Here is a 12,635-nt window from a genome sequence, read left to right as displayed (position 1 = left end):
ATCTAGTGGTGTCAGTGCTGAACTGTCTACAGGAGAGGATTTCTGAGGCCGCACTTCATCAGATCCATCTAGTAGTGACAGTGCTGAACTGTCCACAGGAGGGGATTTCTGAGGCCGCGCTCCGGCAGCTCCATCCAGTGGTGTCTGTGCAGAACTGTGTGCAGGAGGGGATTTCTGAGGACATTGCCCCAGCAGCTCCATCTAGTGGTGTCAGTGCTGAACTGTCTACAAGAGGAGATTTCTGAGGCCACGCACCAGCAGCTCCATCTAGTGGTTTCAGTGCTGAACTGTCCACAGGAAGGGATTTCTGAGGCCAGTGCTCCAGCAGCTCCATCTAGTGGTTTCAGTGCTGAACTGCCCACAGGAAGGGATTTCTGAGGCCAGTACTCCAGCAGCTACATCTAGTGGTGTCAGTGCTGAACTGTCTACAGGAGGGGATTTCTGAGGCCGCGCTCCAGCAGCTCCATCTAGTGGTGGCAGTGCTGAACTGTCTACAGGAGGGGATTTCTGAGGCCAGTGCTCCAGCAGCTCCATCTAGTGTTGTCAGTGCTGAACTGTCTACAGGAAGGGATTTCTGAGGCGGCGCTCCAGCAGCTCCATTTAGTGGTGTCAGTGCTGAACTGTCTACAGGAGGGGATTTCTGAGGCCACGTTCCAGCAGCTCCATCTAGTGGTGTTAGTGCTGAACTGTCCACAGGAGGGGATTTCTGAGTCCGCCCTCCGGCAGCTCCATCCAGTGGTGTCAGTGCAGAACTGTCTACAGGAGGGGATTTCTGAGGCAACGCTCCAGCAGCTCCTTCTAGTGGTGTCAGTGCTGAACTGTCTACAAGAAGGGATTTCTGAGGCCCGTGCTCCAGCAGCTCCATCTAGTGGTGTCAGTGTTGAACTGTCTACAGGAGGGGATTTCTGAGGCCCGTGCTCCAGCAGATCCATCTAGTTGTGTCAGTGCTGAACTGTCTACAAGAAGGGATTTCTGAGGCCCGCGCTCCAGCAGCTCCATCTAGTGGTGTCAGTGGTGAACTGTCTACAGGAGGGGATTTCTGAGGCCAGTGCTCCAGCAGCTCCATCTAGTGGTGATAGTGCTGAACTGTCTACAGGAGGGAATTTCTGATGCCATGCTCCAGCAGCTCCATCTAGTGGTGTCAGTGCTGAACTGTCTACAGGAGGGGATTTCTGGGGACTGCACTCCGGCAGCTCCATCTAGTGGTGTCCGTGCTGAACTGTCTACAGGAGGGGAATTCTGATGCCACACTCCAGCAGCTCCATCTAGTGGTGTCAGTGCTGAACTGTCTACAGGAGGGGATTTCTGAGGCCTGTGCTCCAGCAGCTCCATCTAGTGGTGTCAGTGCTGAACTGTCCACAGGAGGGGATTTCTGAGGCCGCGCTCAGGCAGCTCCATCCAGTGGTGTCAGTGCTGAACTGTCTACAGGAGGGGATTTCTGAGGACAGTGCTCCAGCAGCTCCATCTAGTGGTGTCAGTGCTGAACTGTCCACAGGAGGGGATTTCTGAGGCCGCGCTCAGGCAGCTCCATCCAGTGGTGTAAGTGCTGAACTGTCTACAGGAGGGGATTTCTGAGGCCGCGCTCCAGCAGCTCCATCTAGTGGTGTCAGTGCTGAACTGTCTACAGGAGGGCATTTCTGAAGCCAGTGCTCCAGCAGCTCCATCTAGTGGTGTCAGTGCTGAACTGTCTACAGGAGGGGATTTCTGAGGCCAGTGCTCCGGCAGCTCCATCTAGTGGTGTCAGTACTGGACTGTCTACAGGAGGGGATTTCTGAGGCTGCGCTCCAGCAGCTCCATCCAGTCGTGTCAGTGCTGAACTGTCTACAGGAGGGTGTTTCTGAGGCCGCGCTCCAGCAGATCCATCTAGTGTTGTCAGTGCTGAACTGTCTACAGGAGGGGATTTCTGAAGCCAGAGCTCCAGCAGCTCCATCTAGTGGTGTCAGTGCTGAACTGTCTACAGGAGGGGATATCTGAGGCCGCGCTCTGGCAGCTCCATCTAGTGGTGTCAGGGCTGAACTGTCTACAGGAGGGGATTTCTGAGGCCAGTGCTCCAGCAGCTCCATCTAGTGGTTTCAGTGCTGAACTGTCTACAGGAGGGGATTTCTGATGCCACACTCCAGCAGCTCCATCTAGTGGTGTCAGTGCTGAACTGTGTACAGAAGGGGATTTCTGCGGCCGCGCTCCAGCAGCTCCATCTAGTGGTGTCAGGGATGACCTGTCTACAGGAGAGGATTTCTGAGGCCGCGCTCCAGCAGCTCCATCTAGTGGTGTCAGTGCTGAACTGTCTACAGGAGGAGATTTCTTAGGCCGCGCTCCAACAGCTCCATCTAGTGGTGTCAGTTCTGAACTGTCTACAGGAGTGAATTTCTGAGGCTGGGCTCCAGCAGCTCCATCTAGTGGTGTCAGGGCTGAACTGTCTACAGGAGGAGATTTCTTAGGCCGCTCTCCAGCCGCTCCATCTAGTGGTGTCAGAGCTGAACTGTCTACAGGAGGGGATTTCTGAGACCGCGCTCCAGCGGCTCCATCTAGTGGTGTCAGTGATGAACTGTCTACAGGAGGGGATTTCTGAGGCCGCGCTTCAGCAGCTCCATCCAGTGGTGTCAGTGCTGAACTGTCTACAGGAGGGGATTTCTGAGGCCACGTTCCAGCAGCTCCATCTAGTGGTGTCAGCGCTGAACTGTCTACAGGAGGGGATTTCTGATGCCACACTCCAGCAGCTCCATCTAGTGGTGTCAGCGCTGAACTGTCTACAGGAATGGATTTCTGAGGCCAGTGCTCCAGTAGCTCCATCTAGTGGTGTCAGTGCTGAACTGTTCACAGGAGGGGATTTCTGAGGCCGCGCTCTGGCAGCTCCATCTAGTGATGTCAGTGCTGAACTGTCCACAGGAGGGGATTTCTGTGGCCTGCGCTCCAGCAGCTCCATCCAGTGGTGTCAGTGCTGAACTGTCTACAGGAGGGGATTTCAGAGGCCATGCTCCAGCAGCTCCATCTAGTGGTGACAGTGCTGAACTGTCTACAGGAGGGGATTTCTGAGGCCGCGCTCCAGCAGCTCCATCTAGTGGTGTCAGTGCTGAACTGTCTACAGGAGAGGATTTCTGAGGCCGCGCTCCAGCAGCTCCATCTAGTGGTGTCAGAGCTGAACTGTCCACAGGAGGGGATTTCTGGGGCCTGCGCTCCCGCAGCTCCATCCAGTGGTGTCAGAGCTGAACTGTCTACAGGAGGGGATTTCTGAGGCCGCGCTCCAGCAGCTCCATCTAGTGGTGTCAGAGCTGAACTGTCCACAGGAGGGGATTTCTGGGGCCTGCGCTCCCGCAGCTCCATCCAGTGGTGTCAGAGCTGAACTGTCTACAGGAGGGGATTTCTGAAGCCAGCGCTCCAGCAGCTCCATCTAGTGGTGTCAGAGGTGAACTGTCTATAGGAGGGGATATCTGAGGCCGCGCTCTGGCAGCTCCATCTAGTGGTGTCAGGGCTGAACTGTCTACAGGAGGGGATTTCTGAGGCCAGTGCTCCAGCAGCTCCATCTAGTGGTTTCAGTGCTGAACTTTATACAGGAGGGGATTTCTGATGCCACACTCCATCAGCTCCATCTAGTGGTGTCAGAGCTGAACTGTCTACAGGAGGGGATATCTGAGGCCGCGCTCCGGCAGCTCCATCTAGTGGTGTCAGTGCTGAACTGTCTGCAGGAGGGGATTTCTGAGGTCGCGCTCCATCAGCTCCATCTAGTGGTGTCAGTGCTGAACTGTGTACAGAAGGGGATTTCTGAGGCCGGGCTCCAGCAGCTCCATCTAGTGGTGACAGTGCTGAACTGTCTACAGGAGGGGATTTCTGAGGCCGCGCTCCAGCAGCTCCATCTAGTGGTGTCAGTGCTGAACTGTCTACAGGAGAGGATTTCTGAGGCCGCGCTCCAGCAGCTCCATCTAGTGGTGTCAGAGCTGAACTGTCTACAGGAGGGGATTTCTGAAGCCAGCGCTCCAGCAGCTCCATCTAGTGGTGTCAGAGCTGAACTGTCTACAGGAGGGGATATCTGAGGCCGCGCTCTGGCAGCTCCATCTAGTGGTGTCAGGGCTGAACTGTCTACAGGAGGGGATTTCTGAGGCCAGTGCTCCAGCAGCTCCATCTAGTGGTTTCAGTCCTGAACTTTATACAGGAGGGGATTTCTGATGCCACACTCCAGCAGCTCCATCTAGTGGTGTCAGTGCTGAACTGTCTACAGGAGAGGATTTCTGAGGCCGCGCTCCAGCAGCTCCATCTAGTGGTGTCAGAGCTGAACTGTCTACAGGAGGGGATTTCTGAAGCCAGCGCTCCAGCAGCTCCATCTAGTGGTGTCAGAGCTGAACTGTCTACAGGAGGGGATATCTGAGGCCGCGCTCTGGCAGCTCCATCTAGTGGTGTCAGGGCTGAACTGTCTACAGGAGGGGATTTCTGAGGCCAGTGCTCCAGCAGCTCCATCTAGTGGTTTCAGTCCTGAACTTTATACAGGAGGGGATTTCTGATGCCACACTCCAGCAGCTCCATCTAGTGGTGTCAGAGCTGAACTGTCTACAGGAGGGGATTTCTGAGGTCGCGCTCCAGCAGCTCCATCTAGTGGTGTCAGTGCTGAACTGTGTACAGAAGGGGATTTCTGAGGCCGGGCTCCAGCAGCTCCATCTAGTGGTGTCAGGGCTGACCTGTCTACAGGAGAGGATTTCTGAGGCCGCGCTCCAGCAGCTCCATCTAGTGGTGTCAGGGCTGAACTGTGTACAGAAGGGGATTTCTGAGGCCGGGCTCCAGCAGCTCCATCTAGTGGTGTCAGGGCTGACCTGTCTACAGGAGAGGATTTCTGAGGCCGCGCTCCAGCAGCTCCATCTAGTGGTGTCAGGGCTGAACTGTCTACAGGAGGAGATTTCTTAGGCCGCGCTCCAGCAGCTCCATCTAGTGGTGTCAGAGCTGAACTGTCTACAGGAGGGGATTTCTGAGGCCGCGCTCCAGCAGCTCCATCTAGTGGTGTAAGTGCTGAACTGCCTACAGGAGGGGATTTCTGAGGACACGCTCCAGCATCTCCATCTAGTGGTGTCAGGGCTGAACTGTCTACAGGAGGGGATTTCTGAGGCCACACTCCAGCAGCTCCATCTAGTGGTGTCAGTGCTGAAATGGCTACAGGAGGGGATTTCTGAGGCCGCGCTCCAGCAGCTCCATCTAGTGGTGGCAGTGCAGAACTATCTACAGTAGGGGATTTCTGAGGCCACGCTCCAGCTGCTCCATCTAGTGGTGTCAGTGCTGAACTGTCTACTGGAGGGGTTTTCTGAGGCCGTGCTCCAGCAGATCCATGTAGAGCTGTCAGTACTGAACAGTCTACAGGAGGGGATTTCTGAGGCCGCGCTCCAGCAGCTTCATCTAGTGGTGTCAGTGCTGAACTGTCTACAGGAGTGGATTTCAGAGGCCGCGCTCCAGCAGCTCCATCTAGTGGTGGCAATACTGAACAGTCTACAGGAGGGGATTTCTGAGGCCGCGCTCCAGCAGCTCCATCTAGTATTGTCAGTGCTGAACTGTCTACAGGAGGGGATTTAAGAGGCCAGTGCTCCAGCAGCTCCATCTAGTGGTGTCAGTGCTGAACTGTCTACAGGAGGGGATTTCTGAGGCCAGTGCTCCAGCAGCTCCATCTAGTGGTGTCAGTGCTGAAATGTCTACAGGAGGAGATTTCTGAGGCCGCGCTCCAGCAGCTCCATCTTGTGTTGTCAGTGCTGATCTGTCTACAGGAGGGGATTTCTGAGGCCGCGCTCCAGCAGCTCCATCTAGTGGTGTCAGTGCTGAACTGTCTACAGGAGGGGATTTCTGAAGCTAGTGCTCCAGCAGCTCCATCTAGTGGTGTCAGTGCTGAATTGTCTACAGGAGGGGATTTCTGAGGCCAGTGCTCCGGCAGCTCCATCTAGTGGTGTCAGTACTGAACTGTCTACAGGAGGGTATTTCTGAGGCTGCGCTCCAGCAGCTCCATCCAGTCGTGTCAGTGCTGAACTGTCTACAGGAGGGGATTTCTGAGGCCGCGCTCCAGCAGATCCATCTAGTGTTGTCAGTGCTGAACTGTCTACAGGAGGGGATTTCTGAAGCCAGAGCTCCAGCAGCTCCATCTAGTGGTGTCAGTGCTGAACTGTCTACAGGAGGGGATATCTGAGGCCGCGCTCTGGCAGCTCCATCTAGTGGTGTCAGGGCTGAACTGTCTACAGCAGGGGATTTCTGAGGCCAGTGCTCCAGCAGCTCCATCTAGTGGTTTCAGTGCTGAACTGTCTACAGGAGGGGATTTCTGATGCCACACTCCAGCAGCTCCATCTAGTGGTGTCAGTGCTGAACTGTGTACAGAAGGGGATTTCTGAGACCGCGCTCCAGCAGCTCCATCTAGTGGTGTCAGGGCTGACCTGTCTACAGGAGAGGATTTCTGAGGCCGCGCTCCAGCAGCTCCATCTAGTGGTGTCAGTGCTGAACTGTCTACAGGAGGAGATTTCTGATGCCACACTCCAGCCGCTCCCTCTAGTGGTGTCAGAGCTGAACTGTCTACACGAGGGGATTTCTGAGTCCGCGCTCCAGCAGCTCCATCTAGTGGTGTCAGTGATTAACTGTCTACAGGAGGGGATTTCTGAGGCCGCGCTTCAGCAGCTCCATCTAGTGGTGTCAGTGCTAAACTGTCTACAGGAGGGGATTTCTAAGGCTCGCGATCCAGCAGCTCCATCTAGTGGTGTTAGTGCTGAACTGTCTACAGGAGAGGATTTCTGAGGCCGCGCTCCAGCAGCTCCATCTAGTGGTTTCAGAGCTGAACTGTCTACAGGAGAGTATTTCTGAGGCCTTGCTCCTGCAGCTCCATCTAGTGGTCTCAGTGATGAACTGTCTACAGGAGGGGATTTCTGAGGCTATGCTCCAGCAGCTGCATCTAGTGGTGTCAGTGATGAACTGTCTACAGGAGGGGATTTCTGAGGCCACGTTCCAGCAGCTCCATCTAGTGGTGTCAGTGCTGAACTGTCTACAGGAGGGGATTTCTGAGGCCGCGCTCCAGCAGCTCCATCTAGTGGTGTCAGTGCTGAACTGCCTACAGAAGGGGATTTCTGAGGCCACTCTCCAGCAGCTCCATCTAGTGGTGTCAGTGCTGAACTGTCTACAGGAGGGGATTTCTGAGGCCGCTCTCTAGCAGCTCCATCTAGTGGTGTAAGCGCTGAACTGTCTACAGGAGGGGATTTCTGAGGCCAGTGCTCCAGCAGCTCCATCTAGTGGTGTCAGTGCTGAACTGTCTACAGGAGGGAATTTCTGAGGCCGCGCTCCAGCAGCTCCATCTAGTGGTGTCAGGGCTGAACTGTCTGCAGGAGGAGATTTCTTAGGCCGTGCTCCAGCAGCTCCATCTAGTGGTGTCAGAGCTGAACTGTCTACAGGAGGGGATTTCTGAGGCCCCGCTTCAGCAGCTCCATCTAGTGGTGTCAGTGCTGAACTGTCTACAGGATCGGATTTCTGAGGCCGCGCTCCAGCAGCTCCATCTAGTGGTGTCAGCGCTGAACTGTCTACAGGAAGGGATTTCAGAGGCCAGTGCTCCAGCAGCTCCATCTAGTGTTGTCAGTGCTGAATTGTCCACAGGAGGGGATTTCTGAGGCCGCGCTCTGGCAGCTCCATCTAGTGGTGTCAGTGCTGAACTGTCCACAGGAGGGGATTTCTGGGGCCTGCGCTGCAGCAGCTCCATCCAGTGGTGTCAGTGCTGAACTGTCTACAGGAGGGGATTTCTGAGGCCACGCTCCAGCATCTCCATCTAGTGGTGTCAGTGCTGAACTGTCTACAGGAGGGGATTTCTGAGGCCGCGCTCCAGCAGCTCCATCTAGTGGTGTCAGTCCTGAACTGTCTACAGGAGAGGATTTCTGAGGCCGCGCTCCAGCAGCTCCATCTAGTGGTGTCAGAGCTGAACTGTCTACAGGAGGGGATTTCTGAAGCCAGCGCTCCAGCAGCTCCATCTAGTGGTGTCAGTGCTGAACTGTCTACAGGAGGGGATTTCTGAGGCTGCGCTCCAGCAGCTCCATCCAGTGGTGTCAGTGCTGAACTGTCTACAGGAGGGGATTTCTGAGGCCGCGCTCCAGCAGATCCATCTAGTCGTTTCAGTGCTGAACTGTCTACAGGAGGGGATTTCTGAAGCCAGAGCTCCAGCAGCTCCATCTAGTGGTGTCAGAGCTGAACTGTCTACAGGAGGGGATATCTGAGGCCGCGCTCTGGCAGCTCCATCTAGTGGTGTCAGGGCTGAACTGTCTACAGGAGGGGATTTCTGAGGCCAGTGCTCCAGCAGCTCCATCTAGTGGTTTCAGTGCTGAACTGTATACAGGAGGGGATTTCTGATGCCACACTCCAGCAGCTCCATCTAGTGGTGTTAGTGCTGAACTGTGTACAGAAGGGGATTTCTGAGGCCGGGCTCCAGCACCTCCATCTAGTGGTGTCAGGGCTGACCTGTCTACAGGAGAGGATTTCTGAGGCCGCGCTCCACCAGCTCCATCTAGTGGTGTCAGTGCTGAACTGTCTACAGGAGGAGATTTCGTAGGCCGCGCTCCAGCAGCTCCATCTAGTGGTGTCAGTTCTGAACTGTCTACAGGAGGGAATTTCTGAGGCCGCGCTCCAGCAGCTCCATCTAGTGGTGTCAGGGCTGAACTGTCTACAGGAGGAGATTTCTTAGGCCGCGCTCCAGCAGCTCCATCTAGTGGTGTCAGAGCTGAACTGTCTACAGGAGGGGATTTCTGAGGCCGCGCTCCAGCAGCTCCATCTAGTGGTGTCAGAGCTGAACTGTCTACAGGAGGGGATTTCTGAAGCCAGCGCTCCAGCAGCTCCATCTAGTGGTGTCAGTGCTGAACTGTCTACAGGAGGGGATTTCTGAGACTGCGCTCCAGCAGCTCCATCCAGTGGTGTCAGTCCTGAACTGTCTACAGGAGGGGATTTCTGAGGCCGCGCTCCAGCAGATCCATCTAGTCGTTTCAGTGCTGAACTGTCTACAGGAGGGGATTTCTGAAGCCAGAGCTCCAGCAGCTCCATCTAGTGGTGTCAGAGCTGAACTGTCTACAGGAGGGGATATCTGAGGCCGCGCTCTGGCAGCTCCATCTAGTGGTGTCAGAGCTGAACTGTCTACAGGAGGGGATATCTGAGGCCGCGCTCTGGCAGCTCCATCTAGTGGTGTCAGGGCTGAACTGTCTAGAGGAGGGGATTTCTGAGGCCAGTGCTCCAGCAGCTCCATCTAGTGGTGTCAGTTCTGAACTGTCTACAGGAGGGAATTTCTGAAGCCGCGCTCCAGCAGCTCCATCTAGTGGTGTCAGGGCTGAACTGTCTACAGGAGGAGATTTCTTAGGCCGCGCTCCAGCAGCTCCATCTAGTGGTGTCAGAGCTGAACTGTCTACAGGAGGGGATTTCTGAGGCCGCGCTCCAGCAGCTCCATCTAGTGGTGTCAGTGATGAACTGTCTACAGGAGGGGATTTCTGAGGCCGCGCTTCAGCAGCTCCATCTAGTGGTGTCAGTGCTGAACTGCCTACAGGAGGGGATTTCTGAGGACACGCTCCAGCATCTCCATCTAGTGGTGTCAGGGCTGAACTGTATACAGGAGGGGATTTCTGAGGCCACACTCCAGCAGCTCCATCTAGTGGTGTCAGTGCTGAAATGGCTACAGGAGGGTATTTCTGAGGCCGCGCTCCAGCTGCTCCATCTAGTGGTGTCAGTGCTGAACTGTCTACAGGAGGAGATTTCTGAGGCCACGCTCCAGCAGCTCCATCTACTGGTGACAGTGCTGAACTGTCTACACGAGGGGATTTCAGAGGCCGCGCTCCAGCAGCTCCATCTAGTGGTGTCAGTGCTGAACTGTCTACAGGAGGGGATTTGTGAGGCTCGCGATCCAGCAGCTCCATCTAGTGGTGTTAGTGCTGAACTGTCTACAGGAGAGGATTTCTGAGGCCGCGCTCCAGCAGCTCCATCTAGTGGTGTCAGGGCTGAACTGTCTACAGGAGAGTATTTCTGAGGCCTTGCTCCAGCAGCTCCATCTAGTGGTCTCAGTGATGAACTGTCTACAGGAGGGGATTTCTGAGGCTACGCTCCAGCAGCTCCATCTAGTGGTGTCAGTGCTGAACTGTCTACAGGAGGGGATTTCTGAGGCTCGCGCTCCAGCAGCTCCATCTAGTGGTGTTAGTGCTGAACTGTCTACAGGAAAGGATTTCTGAGGCCGCGCTACAGCAGCTCCATTTAGTGGTGTCAGGGCTGAACTGTCTACAGGAGAGGATTTCTGAGGCCGCGCTCCAGCAGCTCCATCTAGTGGTGTCAGAGATGAACTGTCTACAGGAGGGTATTTCTGAGGCTACGCTCTAGCAGCTGCATCTAGTGGTGTCAGTGATGAACTGTTTATAGGAGGGGATTTCTGAGGCCACGCTCCAGCAGCTCCATCTAGTGGTGTCAGTGCTGAACTGTCTACAGGAAGGGATTTCTGAGGCCGCGCTCTAGCAGATCCATCTAGTGGTGTTAGTGCTGAACTGCCTACAGGAGGGGATTTCTGAGGCCGCTCTCAAGCAACTCCATCTAGTGGTGTCAGTGCTGAACTGTCTACAAGAGGGGATTTCAGACGCCTAGCTCTAGCAGCTCCATCTGGTGGTGTCAGGGCTGAACTGTCTACAGGAGGGGATTTCTGAGGCCAGTGCTCCAGCAGCTCCATCTAGTGGTGTCAATGCTGAACTGTCTACAGGAGGGGATTTCTGAGGCCAGTGCTCCAGCAGCTCCATCTAGTGGTGTCAGTGCTGAACTGTCTACAGGAGGGGATTTCTGAGGCCGCGGTCCAGCAACTCCATCTAGTGGTGTCAGGGCTGAACTGTCTACAGGAGGGGATTTCTGAGGCCATGCTCCAGCAGCTCCATCTAGTGGTGGCAGGGCTGAACTGTCTACAGGAGGGGATTTCTGAGGCCAGTGCTCCAGCAGCTCCATCTAGTGGTGTCAGTGCTGAAATGTCTACAGGAGGAGATTTCTGAGGCCACGCTCAAGCAGCTCCATCTAGTGGTGTCACAGCTGAACTGTCTACAGGAGGGGATTTCTGAGGCCGCTCTCCAGCAGCTCCATCTAGTGGTGTCAGTGCTGAACTGTCTACAGGAGGGGATTTCTGAGGCAGCGCTCCAGCAGCTCCATCTAGTGATGTCAGTGCAGAACTTTCTACAGGAGTGGATTTCTGAGGCCGCTCTCCAGCAACTCCATCTAGTGGTGTCAGTGCTGAACTGTCTACAGGAGGGGATTTCTGAGGCAGCGCTCCAGCAGCTCCATCTAGTGATGTCAGTGCAGAACTTTCTACAGGAGTGGATTTCTGAGGCCGCGCTCCAGCAGCTCCATCTAGTGGTGTCAGCGCTGAACTGTCTACAGGAGGGGATTTCTGAGGCCACGCTCCAGCAGCTCCATCTAGTGGTGACAGTGCTGAACTGTCTACAGGAGGGGATTTCAGAGGCCGCGCTCCAGCAGCTCCATCTAGTGGTGTCAGAGCTGAACTGTCTACAGGAGGGGATTTTTGAGGCCACGCTCCAGTAGCTTTATCTAGTGGTGTCAGTGCTGAACTGCCCACAGGAGAGGATTTCTGAGGCCGCGCTCTAGCAGCTTCATCTAGTGGTGCCAGGGGTGAACTGTCTACAGGAGAGGATTTCTGAGGCCGCGATCCAGCAGCTCCATCTAGTGGTGCCAGAGCTGAACTGTCTACAGGAGAGGATTTCTGAGGCCGCGCTCCAGCAGGTCCATCTAGTGGTGCCAGGGCTGAACTGTCTACAGGACAGGATTTCTGAGGCCTGTGCTCCAGCAGCTCTATCTAGTGGTGTCAGTGCTGAACTGTCCACAGGAGGGGATTACTGAGGCCAGTGCTCCAGCAGCTCCATCTAGTGGTGTCAGTGCTGAACTGTCCACAGGAGGGGATTTCTGAGGCCGCGCTCCAGCAGCTCCATCTAGTGGTGCCAGGGCTGAACTCTCTACAGGAGAGGATTTCTGAGGCCGCGCTCCAGCAGCTCCATCTAGTGGTGTCAGTGCTGAACTGTCTACAGGAGGGGATTTCTGAGGCTACGCTCCAGCAGCTGCATCTAGTGGTGTCAGTGCTGAACTGTCTATAGGAGGGGATTTCTGAGGCCGAGCTCCAGCAGCTCCATCTAGTGGTGTCAGTGCTGAACTGTCTACAGGAGGGGATTTCTGAGGCCATGCTCCAGCAGCTCCATCTAGTGGTGTCAGTGCTGAACTGCCTACAGGAGGGGATTTCTGAGGCCTCTCTCCAGCAGCTCCATCTAGTGGTGTCAGTGCTGAACTGTCTACAGGAGGGGATTTCTGAGGCCTCGCTCTAGCAGCTCCATCTAGTGGTGTCACGGCTGAACTGTCTACAGGAGAGGATTTCTGAGGCCGCGCTCCAGCAGCTCCATCTAGTGGTGCCAGGGCTGAACTGTCTACAGGAGAGGATTTCTGAGGCCGCGCTCCAGCAGCTCCATCTAGTGGTGTCAGTGATGAACTGTCTACAGGAGGGGATTTCTGAGGCTACGCTCCAGCAGCTGCATCTAGTGGTGTCAGTGCTGAACTGTCTACAGGAGGGGATTTCTGAGGCCGCGCTCCAGCAGCTCCATCTAGTGGTGTCAGTGCTGAACTGTCTACAGGAGGGGATTTCTGAG

The sequence above is a fragment of the Phyllobates terribilis genome, unplaced genomic scaffold, assembly GCF_046119375.1.
Source record: "Phyllobates terribilis strain yellow unplaced genomic scaffold, ASM4611937v1 Scaffold_8__6_contigs__length_399053987, whole genome shotgun sequence".
Taxonomy (NCBI): Eukaryota; Metazoa; Chordata; class Amphibia; order Anura; family Dendrobatidae; genus Phyllobates; species Phyllobates terribilis.
Note: the sequence above shows the minus strand (reverse complement) of the source record.